The sequence below is a fragment of the Mytilus galloprovincialis genome, chromosome 3 (assembly GCF_965363235.1).
Source record: "Mytilus galloprovincialis chromosome 3, xbMytGall1.hap1.1, whole genome shotgun sequence".
NCBI classification, from domain to species: domain Eukaryota; kingdom Metazoa; phylum Mollusca; class Bivalvia; order Mytilida; family Mytilidae; genus Mytilus; species Mytilus galloprovincialis.
The window spans coordinates 61,688,907-61,709,144 of NC_134840.1; positions in this window are offsets into that span (position 1 = coordinate 61,688,907).

Consider the following 20,238-nt stretch of genomic DNA (forward strand, 5'->3'; position numbering starts at 1 on the left):
GGCGTCAAGTTGGTTACCTATTCCCTATTCCCTATTTGTTACCTATTCCCTATTCCCTATTCGTTGCCTATTCGTTACCTATTCCCTATTCCCTATTCGTTACCTATTCGTTACCTATTCCCTATTCCCTATTCGTTACCTATTCGTTACCTATTCCCTATTCCCTATTCGTTGCCTATTCGTTACCTATTCCCTATTCCCTATTCGTTACCTATTCGTTACCTATTCCCTATTCCCTATTCGTTACCTATTCGTTACTTATTTGATTTTTAATATCCTTCCCCCTTTTTAATTATGGCATGGAATAGTTTAATATGGCTGCCGTTACCATGAAAACGGCACAATTGTGAAAAAAATGAGCTTTTGGTTTTTGGTGAACTGTTTGGATATGCTTCAACTCAGAATCATCATATTTTAAAACAATGTAGGTGCCCACTATATACAGGTGTTGGATGATTTTGGCGATCATTGGAACTACTATGTTGCCATGGAAGCTACACCAAAATTTTCAAAATTCTCAAAATGCTCAAAACTTCATGAAACTTCACAGTAATGATGAGCAACATTGGAGTTGGAATTTCCAAAATAGGTCTTGTTACCATGGAAACAATGCAAAAAGGTCAAAAATTTCAAAAATAAGAATTTTCCGCAAACTGGATGAAACTTTACAGGAATGGTAACTGGCATAGGCAGAGTTGGATTTTGAAGTTAGAATTTTCAAAATGGCCGCCGTAACCATGGAAACAGCAAAAATATCAAAAATTCAAAATGTTCAAACTTAATGAAACTTTGCAAAAATGTTACTAGACATCTGTAGATGCTCTCTTTGACTTTGGAATTGTCAAAATGGCTGTCGCTCACCTGGTAATAGGGGGAAGGGGTGCCTTCCGTTATTGCTAGCAATTACAAATCTAGTTGTTAATAGTCTTACATATGGTAATAGTTCTGAATTGGTTGAGGTAAAATGATCTTTTTATGACCTATTTATATGTGTTTGTGCTCAACCGATCCTTTTACTTCATGTTCGATACGCATTTGTTCCTTACTTGTTTTTTATACGTTCTACCTTTTAACTGCTTTATGTCCGTATGTTTGAAGATGGATCTTGGTTCGACGGGATGAAATCACCGTGTTAGCGCTTGCGTAAAAACGAAGATGTGGTATGATTACCAATGAGACAACACTCCACATTAGACCAAAATGACACAGAAATTATCAACTATAGTTCACTGTACGGCCTTTAACAATGAGCATAGCCCAAACCGTGTAGTCACCTATAAAAGGCCCAGACATGACAACCTCATACAATTCAAACAACAAAACTGACGGCCGTATTTCATATACAAAAAAATAAACGGAAATATGTAACACAAAAACAAACGATAACTACTTAATTTCAGGCTCTTGTCTAGGGACAGGCACATACTTACATAATGTGGTAGAGTTAAACATGTAAGCAGGGTGTACATCGTTTCGGAGCATGCTATTACCTTGTTTAATTCGTTCCATCACTCGCTTATAATTCGCTTATAATACGTGTATCTTACGTTGCACCTTTTAAAACATGATTTTCAATTGTTTTGTTGTCTCTGGTGGAAGATTTGGGCTCTTAGAGGTGATATAACTCTATAAGTGCATTTGTATCCGTTCCAGCGGTCGGATAATACCCTGTTAAATATTCGTTACTAATTCGCTTTTAAAAAGTTTGTTGTACGTTGCACCTTTTAGAAAAGGATTTCCAATTGTGTTCATATCTCTGGTGGTAATAATGTGTTCTTATAGATGAAATACCCCTATAAGCGCATATGTACTCGTTCCAGCGATCGGTTAATACCCTGTTACCTATTCGTTACCTATTCATTACCTATTCACTTATAGTACGTTTGTTGTAGTTGCACCTTTTAGAAAAGGATTTTCAATTAAATTCATATCTCTGATGGTAACAATGTGTTCTTAGAGATGAAATGACCCCATTAAAGCGCATGTACCCGTTCCAGCGCTCGGTAAATAACCTGTTACCTATTCGTTACTTATTCGCTTTTAATGCGCGGGGTATACGGTGCACCTTGAAATAAATCGTTTTTTAATTGTGTTCAGGTCTCTGGTGGTAAGAATGTGTTCTTAGAGATGAAATTACCCTATTAGCGCGCATGTACCCGTTCCAGCGCTCGGTTAATACCCTGTTACCTATTCGTTACCTATTCGTTACCTATTCGCTTATAATACATTTTTTTATACGTTTCACCTGTTAGAAATGGATTTTCAATTATGTCCATGTCTCAGGTGGTAACAATGTGTTCTTAGAGATGAAATGACCCCATTAGAGCGCATATACCCGTTCCAGCGCTCGGTAAATAACCTGTTACCTATTCGTTACCTATTCGCTTTTAATGCGCGGGGTATACGGTGCACCTTGAAATAAATCGTTTTTTAATTGTGTTCAGGTCTCTGGTGGTAAGAATGTGCTCTTAGAGATGAAATGACCCTATTAGCGCGCATGTACCCGTTCCAGCGCTCGGTTAATACCCTGTTATCCATTCGTTACCTATTCGTTACCTATTCGCTTATAATATATTTTTTTATACGTTTCACCTGTTAGAAAAGGATTTTCAATTATGTCCATGTCTCAGGTGGTAACAATGTGTTCTTAGAGATGAAATTACCCTATTAGCGCTCATGTACCCGTTCCAGTGCTCGGTAAATAATCTTGTTACCTATTCGTTACCTATTCGCTTTTAATGCGCGGGGTATACGGTGCACCTTGAAATAAATCGTTTTTTAATTGTGTTCAGGTCTCTGGTGGTAAGAATGTGTTCTTAGAGATGAAATGACCCTATTAGCGCGCATGTACCCGTTCCAGCGCTCGGTTAATACCCTGTTACCTATTCGTTACCTATTCGCTTATAATACATTTTTTTATACGTTTCACCTGTTAGAAATGGATTTTCAATTATGTCCATGTCTCAGGTGGTAACAATGTGTTCTTAGAGATGAAATGACCCCATTAGAGCGCATGTACCCGTTCCAGCGCTCGGTAAATAACCTGTTACCTATTCGTTACCTATTCGCTTATAATGCGCGGGGTATACGGTGCACCTTGAAATAAATCGTTTTTTAATTGTGTTCAGGTCTCTGGTGGTAAGAATGTGCTCTTAGAGATGAAATGACCCTATTAGCGCGCATGTACCCGTTCCAGCACTCGGTTAATACCCTGTTATCCATTCGTTACCTATTCGTTACCTATTCGCTTATAATACATTTTTTTATACGTTTCACCTGTTAGAAAAGGATTTTCAATTATGTCCATGTCTCAGGTGGTAACAATGTGTTCTTAGAGATGAAATTACCCTATTAGCGCTCATGTACCCGTTCCAGTGCTCGGTAAATAATCTTGTTACCTATTCGTTACCTATTCGCTTTTAATGCGCGGGGTATACGGTGCACCTTGAAATAAATCGTTTTTTAATTGTGTTCAGGTCTCTGGTGGTAAGAATGTGCTCTTAGAGATGAAATGACCCTATTAGCGCGCATGTACCCGTTCCAGCACTCGGTTAATACACTGTTATCCATTCGTTACCTATTCGTTACCTATTCGCTTATAATACATTTTTTTATACGTTTCACCTGTTAGAAAAGGATTTTCAATTATGTCCATGTCTCAGGTGGTAACAATGTGTTCTTAGAGATGAAATTACCCTACTAGCGCTCATGTACCCGTTCCAGTGCTCGGTACGTAATCTTGTTACCTATTCGTTACCTATTCGCTTTTAATGCGCGGGGTATACGCTGCAACTTGAAATAAATCGTGTTTTAATTGTGTTCATGTCTCAGGTGGTAACAATGTGTTCTTAGAGATGAAATGACCCCATTAGAGCGCATGTACCCGTTCCAGCGCTCGGTAAATAACCTGTTACCTATTCGTTACCTATTCGCTTTTAATGCGCGGGGTATACGGTGCACCTTGAAATAAATCGTTTTTTAATTGTGTTCAGGTCTCCGGTGGTAAGAATGTGTTCTTAGAGATGAAATGACCCTATTAGCGCGCATGTACCCGTTCCAGCGCTCGGTTAATACCCTGTTACCTATTCGTTACCTATTCGTTACCTATTCGCTTATAATACATTTTTTTATACGTTTCACCTGTTAGAAATGGATTTTCAATTATGTCCATGTCTCAGGTGGTAACAATGTGTTCTTAGAGATGAAATGACCCCATTAGAGCGCATGTACCCGTTCCAGCGCTCGGTAAATAACCTGTTACCTATTCGTTACCTATTCGCTTTTAATGCGCGGGGTATACGGTGCACCTTGAAATAAATCGTGTTTTAATTGTGTTCATGTCTGGTGGTAACAATGTGTTCTTAGAGATGAAATGACCCCATTAGAGCGCATGTACCCGTTCCAGCGCTCGGTAATAACCTGTTACCTATTCGTTACTTATTCGCTTTTAATGCATGGGGTATACGGTGCACCTTGAAATAAATCGTTTTTTAATTGTGTTCAGGTCTCTGGTGGTAAGAATGTGTTCTTAGAGATGAAATTACCCTATTAGCGCCCATGTACCCGTTCCAGCGCTCGGTCAATACCCTGTTACCTATTCGTTACCTATTCGTTACCTATTCGCTTATAATACATTTTTTTATACGTTGCACCTGTTAGAAAAGGATTTTCAATTATGTCCAGGTCTCAGACGGTAACAATGTGTTCTTAGAGATGAAATGACCCCATTAGAGCGCATGTACCCGTTCCAGCGCTCGGTAAATAACCTGTTACCTATTCGTTACCTATTCGCTTTTAATGCGCGGGGTATACGGTGCACCTTGAAATAAATCTTTTTTTAATTGTGTTCATGTCTGGTGGTAACAATGTGTTCTTAGAGATGAAATTACCCTATTAGCGCGCATGTACCCGTTCCAGCGCTCGGTGAATACCCTGTTACCTATTCGTTACCTATTCGTTACCTATTCGCTTATAATACATTTTTTTATACGTTTCACCTGTTAGAAAAGGATTTTCAATTATGTCCAGGTCTCAGACGGTAACAATGTGTTCTTAGAGATGAAATGACCCCATTAGAGCGCATGTACCCGTTCCAGCGCTCGGTAAATAACCTGTTACCTATTCGTTACCTATTCGCTTTTAATGCGCGGGGTATACGGTGCACCTTGAAATAAATCGTTTTTTAATTGTCAGGTCTCTGGTGGTAAGAATGTGTTCTTAGAGATGAAATGACCCTATTAGCGCGCATGTACCCGTTCCAGCGCTCGGTTAATACCCTGTTACCTATTCGTTACCTATTCGTTACCTATTCGCTTATAATACATTTTTTTATACGTTTCACCTGTTAGAAAGGGATTTTCAATTATGTCCATGTCTCAGGTGGTAACAATGTGTTCTTAGAGATGAAATTACCCTATTAGCGCTCATGTACCCGTTCCACCAGAGACATGAACACAATTAAAAAACGATTTATTTCAAGGTGCAACGTATACCTCGTGCATTCAAAGCAAATAAGGAACGAATAAGAAGCAGGGTATTAACTGAGCGCTGGAACGAGTACATATGTGCTAATAGGGGTATTTCATCTAAAAGAACACATTATTACCACCAGAGATATGAACTGAATTAAAAATCCTTTTTCTAAAAGATGCAACGTACAACAAACGTAATATAAGTGAATAGGTAACAGGGTATTTATCGAGCGCTGGAACGGGTATATACACGCTAATAGGGTCATTTCATCTCTAAGAACACATTGTTACCACCAGAGACATGGAGACAATTAAAAATCCTTTTCTAAAAGGTGCAACATACAACAAAAGTATTATAAGTGAATAGGTAACGAATAGGTAACGAATAGGTAACAGGGTATTCACCGAGCGCTGGAACTGGTACATGCACGCTAATAGGGTAATTTCATCTCTAAGAACACATTGTTACCACAAGAGACATGGAGACAATTAAAAATCCTTTTCTAAAAGGTGCAACATACAACAAACGTATTATAAGTGAATAGGTAACGAATAGGTAACGAATAGGTAATAGGGTATTAAACGAGCGCTGGAACGGGTTCATGCGCTCTAATAGGGTCATTTCATCTCTAAGAACACATTGTTACCACCAGAGACATGAACACAATTAAAAAACGATTTATTTCAAGGTGCAACGTATACCTCGTGCATTAATAGCAAATAAGGAACGAATAAGAAGCAGGGTATTAACTGAGCGCTGGAACGAGTACATACGCGCTAATAGGGGTATTTCATCTAAAAGAACACATTATTACCACCAGAGATATGAACTGAATTAAAAATCCTTTTCTAAAAGGTGCAACGTACAACAAACGTATTATAAGTGAATAGGTAACGAATAGGTAACATGGTATTTATCGAGCGCTGGAACGGGTACATGCGCGCTAATAGGGTCATTTCATCTCTAAGAACACATTGTTACCACCAGAGACACAGACACCATTGAAAATCCTTTTCTGAAAGGTGCAACGTACAACAAACGTATTATAAGTGAATAGGTAACGAATAGGTAACAGGGTATTTACCGAGCGCTGGAACGGTTACATGCGCGCTAATAGGGTAATTTTATCTCTAAGAACACATTGTTACCACAAAAGACATGGAGACAATTAAAAATCCTTTTCTAAAAGGTGCAACATACAACAAACGTATTATAAGTGAATAGGTAACGAATAGGTAACAGGGTATTAAACGAGCGCTGGAACGGGTTCATGCGCTCTAATAGGGTCATTTCATCTCTAAGAACACATTGTTACCACCAGAGACCTGAACACAATTAAAAAAACGATTTATTTCAAGGTGCAACGTATACCTCGTGCATTAAAAGCAAATAAGGAACGAATAAGTAGCAGGGTATTAACTGAGCGCTGGAACGTGTACATACGCGCTAATAGGGGTATTTCATCTAAAAGAACACATTATTACCACCAGAGATATGAACTGAATTAAAAATCCTTTTCTAAAAGGTGCAACGTACAACAAACGTATTATAAGTGAATAGGTAACGAATAGGTAACAGGGTATTTATCGAGCGCTGGAACGGGTACATGCGCTTATAGGGTCATTTCATCTCTAAGAACACATTGTTACCACCAGAGACACGGAAACCATTGAAAATCCTTTTTTGAAAGGTGCAACGTACAACAAACGTATTATAAGTGAATAGGTAACGAATAGGTAACAGGGTATTAACCGAGCGCTGGAACGGGTACATGCGCGCTAATAGGGTAATTTCATCTCTAAGAACACATTGTTACCACAAAAGACATGGAGACAATTAAAAATCCTTTTCTAAAGGGTGCAACATACAACAAACGTATTATAAGTGAATAGGTAACGAATAGGTAACGAATAGGTAATAGGGTATTAAACGAGCGCTGGAACGGGTTCATGCGCTCTAATAGGGTCATTTCATCTCTAAGAACACATTGTTACCACCAGAGACATGAACACAATTAAAAAACGATTTATTTCAAGGTGCAACGTATACCTCGTGCATTAATAGCAAATAAGGAACGAATAAGAAGCAGGGTATTAACTGAGCGCTGGAACGAGTACATATGCGCTAATAGGGGTATTTCATCTAAAAGAACACATTATTACCACCAGAGATATGAACTGAATTAAAAATCCTTTTCTAAAAGGTGCAACGTACAACAAACGTATTATAAGTGAATAGGTAACGAATAGGTAACATGGTATTTATCGAGCGCTGGAACGGGTACATGCGCGCTAATAGGGTCATTTCATCTCTAAGAACACATTGTTACCACCAGAGACACGGACACCATGGAAAATCCTTTTCTGAAAGGTGCAACGTACAACAAACGTATTATAAGTGAATAGGTAACGAATAGGTAACAGGGTATTTACCGAGCGCTGGAACGGTTACATGCGCGCTAATAGGGTAATTTCATCTCTAAGAACACATTGTTACCACAAAAGACATGGAGACAATTAAAAATCCTTTTCTAAAAGGTGCAACATACAACAAACGTATTATAAGTGAATAGGTAACGAATAGGTAACAGGGTATTAAACGAGCACTGGAACGGGTTCATGCGCTCTAATAGGGTCATTTCATCTCTAAGAACACATTGTTACCACCAGAGACCTGAACACAATTAAAAAAACGATTTATTTCAAGGTGCAACGTATACCTCGTGCATTAAAAGCAAATAAGGAACGAATAAGTAGCAGGGTATTAACTGAGCGCTGGAACGAGTACATACGCGCTAATATGGGTATTTCATCTAAAAGAACACATTATTACCACCAGAGATATGAACTGAATTAAAAATCCTTTTCTAAAAGGTGCAACGTACAACAAACGTATTATAAGTGAATAGGTAACGAATAGGTAACAGGGTATTTATCGAGCGCTGGAACGGGTACATGCGCTTATAGGGTCATTTCATCTCTAAGAACACATTGTTACCACCAGAGACACGGAAACCATTGAAAATCCTTTTTTGAAAGGTGCAACGTACAACAAACGTATTATAAGTGAATAGGTAACGAATAGGTAACAGGGTATTAACCGAGCGCTGGAACGGGTACATGCGCGCTAATAGGGTAATTTCATCTCTAAGAACACATTGTTACCACAAAGGACATGGAGACAATTAAAAATCCTTTTCTAAAGGGTGCAACATACAACAAATGTATTATAAGTGAATAGGTAACGAATAGGTAACGAATAGGTAATAGGGTATTAAACGAGCGCTGGAACGGGTTCATGCGCTCTAATAGGGTCATTTCATCTCTAAGAACACATTGTTACCACCAGAGACATGAACACAATTAAAAAACGATTTATTTCAAGGTGCAACGTATACCTCGTGCATTAATAGCAAATAAGGAACGAATAAGAAGCAGGGTATTAACTGAGCGCTGGAACGAGTACATACGCGCTAATAGGGGTATTTCATCTAAAAGAACACATTATTACCACCAGAGATATGAACTGAATTAAAAATCCTTTTCTAAAAGGTGCAACGTACAACAAACGTATTATAAGTGAATAGGTAACGAATAGGTAACAGGGTATTTATCAAGCGCTGGAACGGGTACATGCGCTTATAGGGTCATTTCATCTCTAAGAACACATTGTTACCACCAGAGACACGGAAACCATTGAAAATCCTTTTTTGAAAGGTGCAACGTACAACAAACGTATTATAAGTGAATAGGTAACGAATAGGTAACAGGGTATTAACCGAGCGCTGGAACGGGTACATGCGCGCTAATAGGGTAATTTCATCTCTAAGAACACATTGTTACCACAAAAGACATGGAGACAATTAAAAATCCTTTTCTAAAGGGTGCAACATACAACAAATGTATTATAAGTGAATAGGTAACGAATAGGTAACGAATAGGTAATAGGGTATTAAACGAGCGCTGGAACGGGTTCATGCGCTCTAATAGGGTCATTTCATCTCTAAGAACACATTGTTACCACCAGAGACATGAACACAATTAAAAAACGATTTATTTCAAGGTGCAACGTATACCTCGTGCATTAATAGCAAATAAGGAACGAATAAGAAGCAGGGTATTAACTGAGCGCTGGAACGAGTACATACGCGCTAATAGGGGTATTTCATCTAAAAGAACACATTATTACCACCAGAGATATGAACTGAATTAAAAATCCTTTTCTAAAAGGTGCAACGTACAACAAACGTATTATAAGTGAATAGGTAACGAATAGGTAACATGGTATTTATCGAGCGCTGGAACGGGTACATGCGCACTAATAGGGTCATTTCATCTCTAAGAACACATTGTTACCACCAGAGACACGGACACCATTGAAAATCCTTTTCTGAAAGGTGCAACGTACAACAAACGTATTATAAGTGAATAGGTAACGAATAGGTAACAGGGTATTTACCGAGCGCTGGAACGGTTACATGCGCGCTAATAGGGTAATTTCATCTCTAAGAACACATTGTTACCACAAAAGACATGGAGACAATTAAAAATCCTTTTCTAAAAGGTGCAACATACAACAAACGTATTATAAGTGAATAGGTAACGAATAGGTAACAGGGTATTAAACGAGCGCTGGAACGGGTTCATGCGCTCTAATAGGGTCATTTCATCTCTAAGAACACATTGTTACCACCAGAGACCTGAACACAATTAAAAAAACGATTTATTTCAAGGTGCAACGTATACCTCGTGCATTAAAAGCAAATAAGGAACGAATAAGTAGCAGGGTATTAACTGAGCGCTGGAACGAGTACATACGCGCTAATAGGGGTATTTCATCTAAAAGAACACATTATTACCACCAGAGATATGAACTGAATTAAAAATCCTTTTCTAAAAGGTGCAACGTACAACAAACGTATTATAAGTGAATAGGTAACGAATAGGTAACAGGGTATTTATCGAGCGCTGGAACGGGTACATGCGCTTATAGGGTCATTTCATCTCTAAGAACACATTGTTACCACCAGAGACACGGAAACCATTGAAAATCCTTTTTTGAAAGGTGCAACGTACAACAAACGTATTATAAGTGAATAGGTAACGAATAGGTAACGAACAGGTAACAGGGTATTAACCGAGCGCTGGAACGGGTACATGCGCGCTTATAGGGGAATTTCATCTCTAAGAACACATTGTTACCACAAAAGACATGGAGACAATTAAAAATCCTTTTCTAAAAGGTGCAACATACAACAAACGTATTATAAGTGAATAGGTAACGAATAGGTAATAGGGTATTAAGCGAGCGCTGGAACGGGTTCATGCGCTCTAATAGGGTCATTTCATCTCTAAGAACACATTGTTACCACCAGAGACCTGAACACAATTAAAAAAACGATTTATTTCAAGGTGCAACGTATACCTCGTGCATTAAAAGCAAATAAGGAACGAATAAGTAGCAGGGTATTAACTGAGCGCTGGAACGAGTACATACGCGCTAATAGTGGTATTTCATCTAAAAGAACACATTATTACCACCAGAGATATGAACTGAATTAAAAATCCTTTTCTAAAAGGTGCAACGTACAACAAACGTATTATAAGTGAATAGGTAACGAATAGGTAACAGGGTATTTATCGAGCGCTGGAACGGGTACATACGCGCTAATAGGATCAGTTCATCTCTAAGAACACATTGTTACCACCAGAGACACGGACACCATTGAAAATCCTTTTTCTGAAAGGTGCAACGTACAACAAACGTATTATAAGTGAATAGGTAACGAATAGGTAACAGGGTATAAAGCGAGCGCTGGAACGGGTACATGCGTGCTAATAGAGTCATTTCATCTCTAAGAACACATTGTTACCACCAGAGACATGGGCACAATTGAAAAACGATTTATTTCAAGGTGCAGCGTATAACCCGCGCATTAAAAGCGAATAGGGAACGAATCAGTAACAGGGTATTATCCGAGCGCTGGAACGAGTGCATACGCGCTAATAGGGGTATTTCATCTAAAAGAACACATTATTACCACCAGAGATATGAACTGAATTAAAAATCCTTTTCTAACAGGTGCAACGTATAAAAAAAAATGTATTATAAGCGAAAAGGTAACGAATAGGTAACAGGGTATTAACCGAGCACTGGAACAGGTACATGAGCGCTAATAGGGTAATTTCATCTCTAAGAACACATTGTTACCACCTGAGACATGGACATAATTGAAAATCCTTTTCTAACAGGTGAAACGTATAAAAAAATGTATTATAAGCGAATAGGTAACGAATAGGTAACAAATAGGTAACAGGGTATTAACCGAGCGCTGGAACGGGTACATGCGCGCTACTAGGGTCATTTCATCTCTAAGAACACATTCTTACCACCAGAGACCTGAACACAATTAAAAAACGATTTATTTCAAGGTGCACCGTATACCCCGCGCATTAAAAGCGAATAAGTAACGAATAGGTAACAGGTTATTTACCGAGCGCTGGAACGAGTACATACGCTCTAATGGGGTCATTTCATCTCTAAGAACACATTGTTACCACCTGGACATGAACACAATTAAAACACGATTTATTTCAAGTTGCAGCGTATACCCCGCGCATTAAAAGCGAATAGGTAACGAATAGGTAACAAGATTATTTACCGAGCACTGGAACGGGTACATGAGCGCTAATAGGGTAATTTCATCTCTAAGAACACATTGTTACCACCTGAGACATGGACATAATTGAAAATCCTTTTCTAACAGGTGAAACGTATAAAAAAATGTATTATAAGCGAATAGGTAACGAATAGGTAACAGGGTATTAACCGAGCGCTAGAACGGGTACATGCGCTCTAATGGGGTCATTTCATCTCTAAGAACACATTGTTACCACCAGACATGAACACAATTAAAACACGATTTATTTCAAGTTGCAGCGTATACCCCGCGCATTAAAAGCGAATAGGTAACGAATAGGTAACAGGTTATTTACCGAGCGCTAGAACGGGTACATGCGCTCTAATGGGGTCATTTCATCTCTAAGAACACATTGTTACCACCAAACATGAACACAATTAAAACACGATTTATTTCAAGTTGCAGCGTATATCCCGCGCATTAAAAGCGAATAGGTAACGAATAGGTAACAGGTTATTTACCGAGCGCTGGAACGGGTACATGCGCTCTAATGGGGTCATTTCATCTCTAAGAACACATTGTTACCGTCTGAGACCTGGACATAATTGAAAATCCTTTTCTAACAGGTAAAACGTATAAAAAAAATGTATTATAAGCGAATAGGTAACGAATAGGTAACGAATAGGTAACAGGGTATTAACCGAGCGCTGGAACGGGTACATGCGCGCTAATAGGGTAATTTCATCTCTAAGAACACATTCTTACCACCAGAGACCTGAACACAATTAAAACACTATTTATTTTAAGGTGCACCGTATACCCCGCGCATTAAAAGCGAAAAAGTAACGAATAGGTAACAGGTTATTTACCGAGCGCTGGAACGGGTACATGCGCTCTAATGGGGTCATTTCATCTCTTAGAACACATTGTTACCACCAGACATGAACACAATTAAAAAACGATTTATCTCAAGGTGCAGCGTATACCCCGCGCATTAAAAGCGAATAGGTAACGAATATGTAACAGGTTATTTACCGAGCGCTGGATCGGGTACATGCGCTCTAATGGTGTCATTTCATCTCTAAGAACACATTGTTACCACCTGAGACATGGACATAATTGAAAATCCTTTTCTAACAGGTGAAACGTATAAAAAAATGTATTATAAGCGAATAGGTAACGAATAGGTAACAGGGTATTAACCGAGCGCTGGAACGGGTACATGCGCGCTAATAGGGTAATTTCATCTCTAAGAACACATTCTTACCACCAGAGACCTGAACACAATTAAAAAATGATTTATTTCAAGGTGCACCGTATACCCCGCGCATTAAAAGCGAATAAGTAACGAATAGGTAATAGGTTATTTACCGAGCGCTGGAACGGGTACATGCGCTCTAATGGGGTCATTTCATCTCTAAGAACACATTGTTACCACCAGACATGAACACAATTAAAACACGATTTATTTCAAGTTGCAGCGTATACCCCGCGCTTTAAAAGCGAATAGGTAACGAATAGGTAACAAATAGGTAACAGGTTATTTACCGAGCGCTGGAACGGGTACATGCGCTCTAATGGGGTCATTTCATCTCTAAGAACACATTGTTACCGTCTGAGACCTGGACATAATTGAAAATCCTTTTCTAACAGGTGAAACGTATAAAAAAATGTATTATAAGCGAATAGGTAACGAATAGGTAACGAATAGGTAACAGGGTATTAACCGAGCGCTGGAACGGATACATGCGCGCTAATAGGGTAATTTCATCTCTAAGAACACATTGTTACCACCAGACATGAACACAATTAAAAAACAATTTATTTCAAGGTGCACCGTATACCCCGCGCATTAAAAGCGAATAGGTAACGAATAGGTAACAGGTTTTTTACCGAGCGCTGGAACGGGTACATGCGCTCTAATGGGGTCATTTCATCTCTAAGAACACATTGTTACCACCTGAGACATGAACACAATTAAAACACGATTTATTTCAAGTTGCAGCGTATACCCTGCACATTAAAAGCGAATAGGTAACGAATAGGTAACAAGATTATTTACCGAGCACTGGAACGGGTACATGAGCGCTAATAGAGTCATTTCATCTCTAAGAACACATTCTTACCACCAGAGACCTGAACACAATTAAAAAACGATTTATTTCAAGGTGCACAGTATACCCCGCGCATTAAAAGCGAATAGGTAACGAATAGGTAACAGGTTATTTACCGAGCGCTGGAACGGGTACATGCGCTCTAATGGGGTCATTTCATCTCTAAGAACACATTGTTACCGTCTGAGACCTGGACATAATTGAAAATCCTTTTCTAACAGGTGAAACGTATAAAAAAATGTATTATAAGCGAATAGGTAACGAATAGGTAACGAATAGGTAACAGGGTATTAACCGAGCGCTGGAACGGGTACATGCGCGCTAATAGGGTAATTTCATCTCTAAGAACACATTCTTACCACCAGAGACCTGAACACAATTAAAAAACGATTTATTTCAAGGTGCACCGTATACCCCGCGCATTAAAAGCGAATAAGTAACGAATAGGTAACAGGTTATTTACCGAGCGCTGGAACGGGTACATGCGCTCTAATGGGGTCATTTCATCTCTAAGAACACATTGTTACCATCAGAGATATGAATTTAATTGAAAATCCTTTTCTAAAAGGTGCAACGTACAACAAACGTACTATAAGTGAATAGGTAACGAATAGGTAACGAATAGGTAACAGGGTATTAACCGATCGCTGGAACGAGTACATATGCGCTTATAGGGGTATTTCATCTATAAGAACACATTATTACCACCAGAGATATGAACACAATTGGAAATCCTTTTCTAAAAGGTGCAACGTACAACAAACTTTTTAAAAGCGAATTAGTAACGAATATTTAACAGGGTATTATCCGACCGCTGGAACGGATACAAATGCACTTATAGAGTTATATCACCTCTAAGAGCCCAAATCTTCCACCAGAGACAACAAAACAATTGAAAATCATGTTTTAAAAGGTGCAACGTAAGATACACGTATTATAAGCGAATTATAAGGGAGTGATGGAACGAATTAAACAAGGTAATAGCATGCTCCGAAACGATGTACACCCTGCTTACATGTTTAACTCTACCACATTATATAAGTATGTGCCTGTCCCTAGACAAGAGCCTGAAATTAAGTAGTTATCGTTTGTTTTTGTGTTACATATTTCCGTTTATTTTTTTGTATATGAAATACGGCCGTCAGTTTTGTTGTTTGAATTGTATGAGGTTGTCATGTCTGGGCCTTTTATAGGTGACTACACGGTTTGGGCTATGCTCATTGTTGAAGGCCGTACAGTGAACTATAGTTGATAATTTCTGTGTCATTTTGGTCTAATGTGGAGTGTTGTCTCATTGGTAATCATACCACATCTTCGTTTTTACGCAAGCGCTAACACGGTGATTTCATCCCGTCGAACCAAGATCCATCTTCAAACATACGGACATAAAGCAGTTAAAAGGTAGAACGTATAAAAAACAAGTAAGGAACAAATGCGTATCGAACATGAAGTAAAAGGATCGGTTGAGCACAAACACATATAAATAGGTCATAAAAAGATCATTTTACCTCAACCAATTCAGAACTATTACCATATGTAAGACTATTAACAACTAGATTTGTAATTGCTAGCAATAACGGAAGGCACCCCTTCCCCCTATTACCAGGTGAGCGACAGCCATTTTGACAATTCCAAAGTCAAAGAGAGCATCTACAGATGTCTAGTAACATTTTTGCAAAGTTTCATTAAGTTTGAACATTTTGAATTTTTGATATTTTTGCTGTTTCCATGGTTACGGCGGCCATTTTGAAAATTCTAACTTCAAAATCCAACTCTGCCTATGCCAGTTACCATTCCTGTAAAGTTTCATCCAGTTTGCGGAAAATTCTTATTTTTGAAATTTTTGACCTTTTTGCATTGTTTCCATGGTAACAAGACCTATTTTGGAAATTCCAACTCCAATGTTGCTCATCATTACTGTGAAGTTTCATGAAGTTTTGAGCATTTTGAGAATTTTGAAAATTTTGGTGTAGTTTCCATGGCAACATAGTAGTTCCAATGATCGCCAAAATCATCCAACACCTGTATATAGTGGGCACCTACATTGTTTTAAAATATGATGATTCTGAGTTGAAGCATATCCAAACAGTTCACCAAAAACCAAAAGCTCATTTTTTTCACAATTGTGCCGTTTCCATGGTAACGGCAGCCATATTAAACTATTCCATGCCATACTTAAAAAGGGGGAAGGATATTTAAAATCAAATAAGTAACGAATAGGTAACGAATAGGGAATAGGGAATAGGGAATAGGTAACGAATAGGTAACGAATAGGGAATAGGGAATAGGTAACGAATAGGCAACGAATAGGGAATAGGGAATAGGTAACGAATAGGTAACGAATAGGGAATAGGGAATAGGTAACGAATAGGTAACGAATAGGGAATAGGGAATAGGTAACGAATAGGCAACGAATAGGGAATAGGGAATAGGTAACGAATAGGGAATAGGGAATAGGTAACCAACTTGACGCCCATTTTAAATGCACACACATTTGTTTGTAACATCGGATTCTTGGCCTTGTAAGTCTTCATATGATAAATGTTATACAAATAAATGCTACCGTCAGATACTTCCACTCTTTGTAATAACAGTCAAATATGAATTATTGTCTCATGATTCAGTGCTGTACTATGTTATGATATTGTAATTATTATGTTTATTTATGTTGGCCTAATTTGTGTTGTATGGCCTGATAGTTGTTTACCAAATAATCTTATAACTGTGCAGTTTAGGAATCACTGGAACAATCACAGAATGATTGGAACTTTCTAGAATGATCCTTATAAAAGATGCGTAATTTAAACTTCTACGTTATTCCAGAAACTTCCGTTGTAACTTTCCAGGATTTTCCACAATGTTCCATTATAGAGTGTTCTAGAATTTTCCATGACAACACTATATATACAGACACTAAAGTTAAACTCTCATAATTAAACTTGGACTTAGACATTGATAGACATTAGTATTCACGGCATTTGGATTGACACTTTTATTCTACAAACAACATCATACTGGATTGTGACATTAGTAGTGAACGTAATATTCAAATTGGATTCCGAAAGATTTCCGGATACAGATAAAGATAACAGATTGGACTCATATTTTGACAGTTAAGTTAACAGTAATATTTGTGTAATACCTTTTGTAAACTTTTGTATATTAAATATTGTTAAATTTTACTATTGATTTGTGTCTTTTGTTGGCTACAATTTAAAGGCGATTTCTGGCCGTAACAGAAATTGGGGGCTCGTCCGGGATCTTAAAAATATTTTATTCAAAATTTGTTTAGTAATTTTTATTATAACTAGCCAACAAAATTCTACAAAATGGCATTTGATGCCGGTAAATTTTTGAAAACGCCAGACCTGGAGGGGTTTGATAATTTAAAGAAAGAAGAATTAGTGTTGCTTGCTAAACATCTCAATTTAGTTTTTAAAGTATCTATGAGAAAACAAATTATAAAAAATTTGGTTATAGACAAATTAGTTGACGCAGAAATTTTAGGTGAAGAGGCTCTTGAACTGAAGGTCGAAAATGTTGATGCCTTTAAATTAAAACAGCTTGAATTAGAACATGAATTTAAATTAAAACAAGCAGAACTGGAAATGAAGGAAAGGTTGGAAATAGAGAGAAAAGAAAAAGAAGATGAATTTAAATTAAAAGAACTGGAAATGAAGGAGAGGGAGAAAATAAAAGAAGATGAATTAAAATTAAAAGAACTTGAAATGAGAGAAAGGCTAGAGATGGAAAAACTGAAAATTGAAATGGTCAAAGAAGAAAGCAACACTAAAGTCCAGTCGAAATCAGATTATTTTGATGCAGCAAAAAATATACGTTTGGTTCCGAAATTTTGTGAAAAAACAGTTGATAAATATTTTCCACAGTTTGAGAAAATTGCTAATAATTTGAAATGGCCAATGCCGTATTGGACTACGATGCTGCAAAGTGTTTTTGAGGGTAAGGCAGCTGAAATATACTCCGCACTTCCATCAGAAAAAAGTTCTGATTATGACACTGTGAAACAGGAAATTTTGAAAGCCTATGAGCTAGTACCAGAAGCATATAGACAGAAATTTAGATCTTATAAAAAGTTTGATTCGCAAACCTATGTGGAATTTGCTCGGGAAAAAGAAGATCTATTTGATAAATGGCTTACTTCAAAGAAAACAAAAAACAATTTTGACCAACTAAGACAATTGATGTTATTAGAAGAGTTTAAACAATGTGTTCATTCAGAATTAAAAACACATTTAGACGACAAAACTGTTGAGTCAATACATGATGCGGCTGTAATTTCAGATAATTATACTCTTTCACATAAAAGAAGTTTCAAGAGTCAAAATGTTAATACTTCCAGTGGAAATTACAAAAATCAAAGCACTGAGCGTACTGATAGTAAGCCTGTTCCACAGAATAAGAGTCAGTCCAGTTATAATATGTCTAGTCCAAAATTTGATACTTTTGAGAAGAAGTCACTGACTTGTGCTTATTGTAAGAAGATTGGTCACCTGATGGCTGATTGTTTTAGACTCCAGAAGAAGAATGAACGAGATAATAAGCCGAAGACCAGTGCTTGTACGACACCTTATATTACCAGTACATTGGAATGTCCTGCGCGTCAGGCTTTTAAGTCCAGTTTTTGTGATTACATGGAGGAATACAAACCCTTTATGTCTGATGGGTTTGTTTCTATTGTTGATGATACCACTCTTCAGCCTATTAAGATTTTACGGGACACTGGAGCTTCTCAGACTTTATTGTTAGAAGGTGTGTTGCCTTTGTCCGAGAATACTTCTGTTGGTGCCTCCGTTTTGTTACAAGGTGTAGAGTTAGGTTGTATAGATGTTCCTCTCCATCGTATTTATCTGAAGTCAGATTTGATAACTGGACCAGTTGTTGTAGGTGTTCGTCCTAATCTCCCTGTTGAGGGTGTTACATTATTGCTAGGAAATGATCTAGCTAGGAACAAAGTGGTTGCTGAACCAATTGTTACCAGTGAACCGGTGGTGGATGTTAAATCACCTGAAGATGATGCTGAATTGTATCCAGCTTGTGTTGTTACTAGGGCGATGGCTAGAAAACAACAAAATCAGAATTTGCAAGAAGACAAGTTTGATTACATGGACCTTTCTGACACTTTTATAGCTGACATTGAAGGTCCTGGTAGCTCAGAAAAGGCCATTACAAGACCACCTAGTGTTAACAAGAATGTTATTATGCCATGGCCAGACGTTAACAGCCATTCATTAGACCGAAAGAATTTATCTGAAGAACAACATAAAGACCCTGAGGTTCTTCAGCTCAGCCAGAGAGCTCAACCACAGGAGGAAGCAGACAAAGTGGCCGAATGCTATTACCATCAGGACGGCATTTTAATGAGGAAGTGGAGGCCTCCTGAAGCCACCCCAGAGGAGGAATGGAGAGTGCTATACCAAGTGGTGGTGCCTAAAGTTTATAGGCAAGAAATTATTGGTCTTGCCCATGACACCCCCTTGGCTGGACACTTAGGTATAAGGAAGACTTGCCTAAAAATATTGCAACATTTCTACTGGCCCAGACTTAGAAACGATGTTGCAGAATACTGCAAATCATGCCATATATGCCAGGTTGTTGGTAAGCCTAACCAGAAAATACCACCAGCACCTCTTCTGCCTATTCCAGCCTTTGACGAACCTTTCAGCAGAGTTCTAATTGACTGCGTTGGACCTTTACCAAAGACCAAGACTGGAAATGCGTATTTATTGACGATCATGTGTACATCTACCCGCTTTCCTGAAGCTATTCCGCTCAGAAATATCAAGACACCTACTATCGTCAAAGCTTTGATCAAATTTTTCACATTAGTAGGACTTCCTAAGTCTATACAGTCCGACCAGGGATCAAATTTCATGTCGGGTTTATTTCAGCAAGTCGTATACCAGTTAGGGATTGCTCAGTACAGATCAAGTGCTTATCATCCAGAATCTCAAGGTGCCTTAGAACGTTTTCATCAAACATTGAAGAACATGA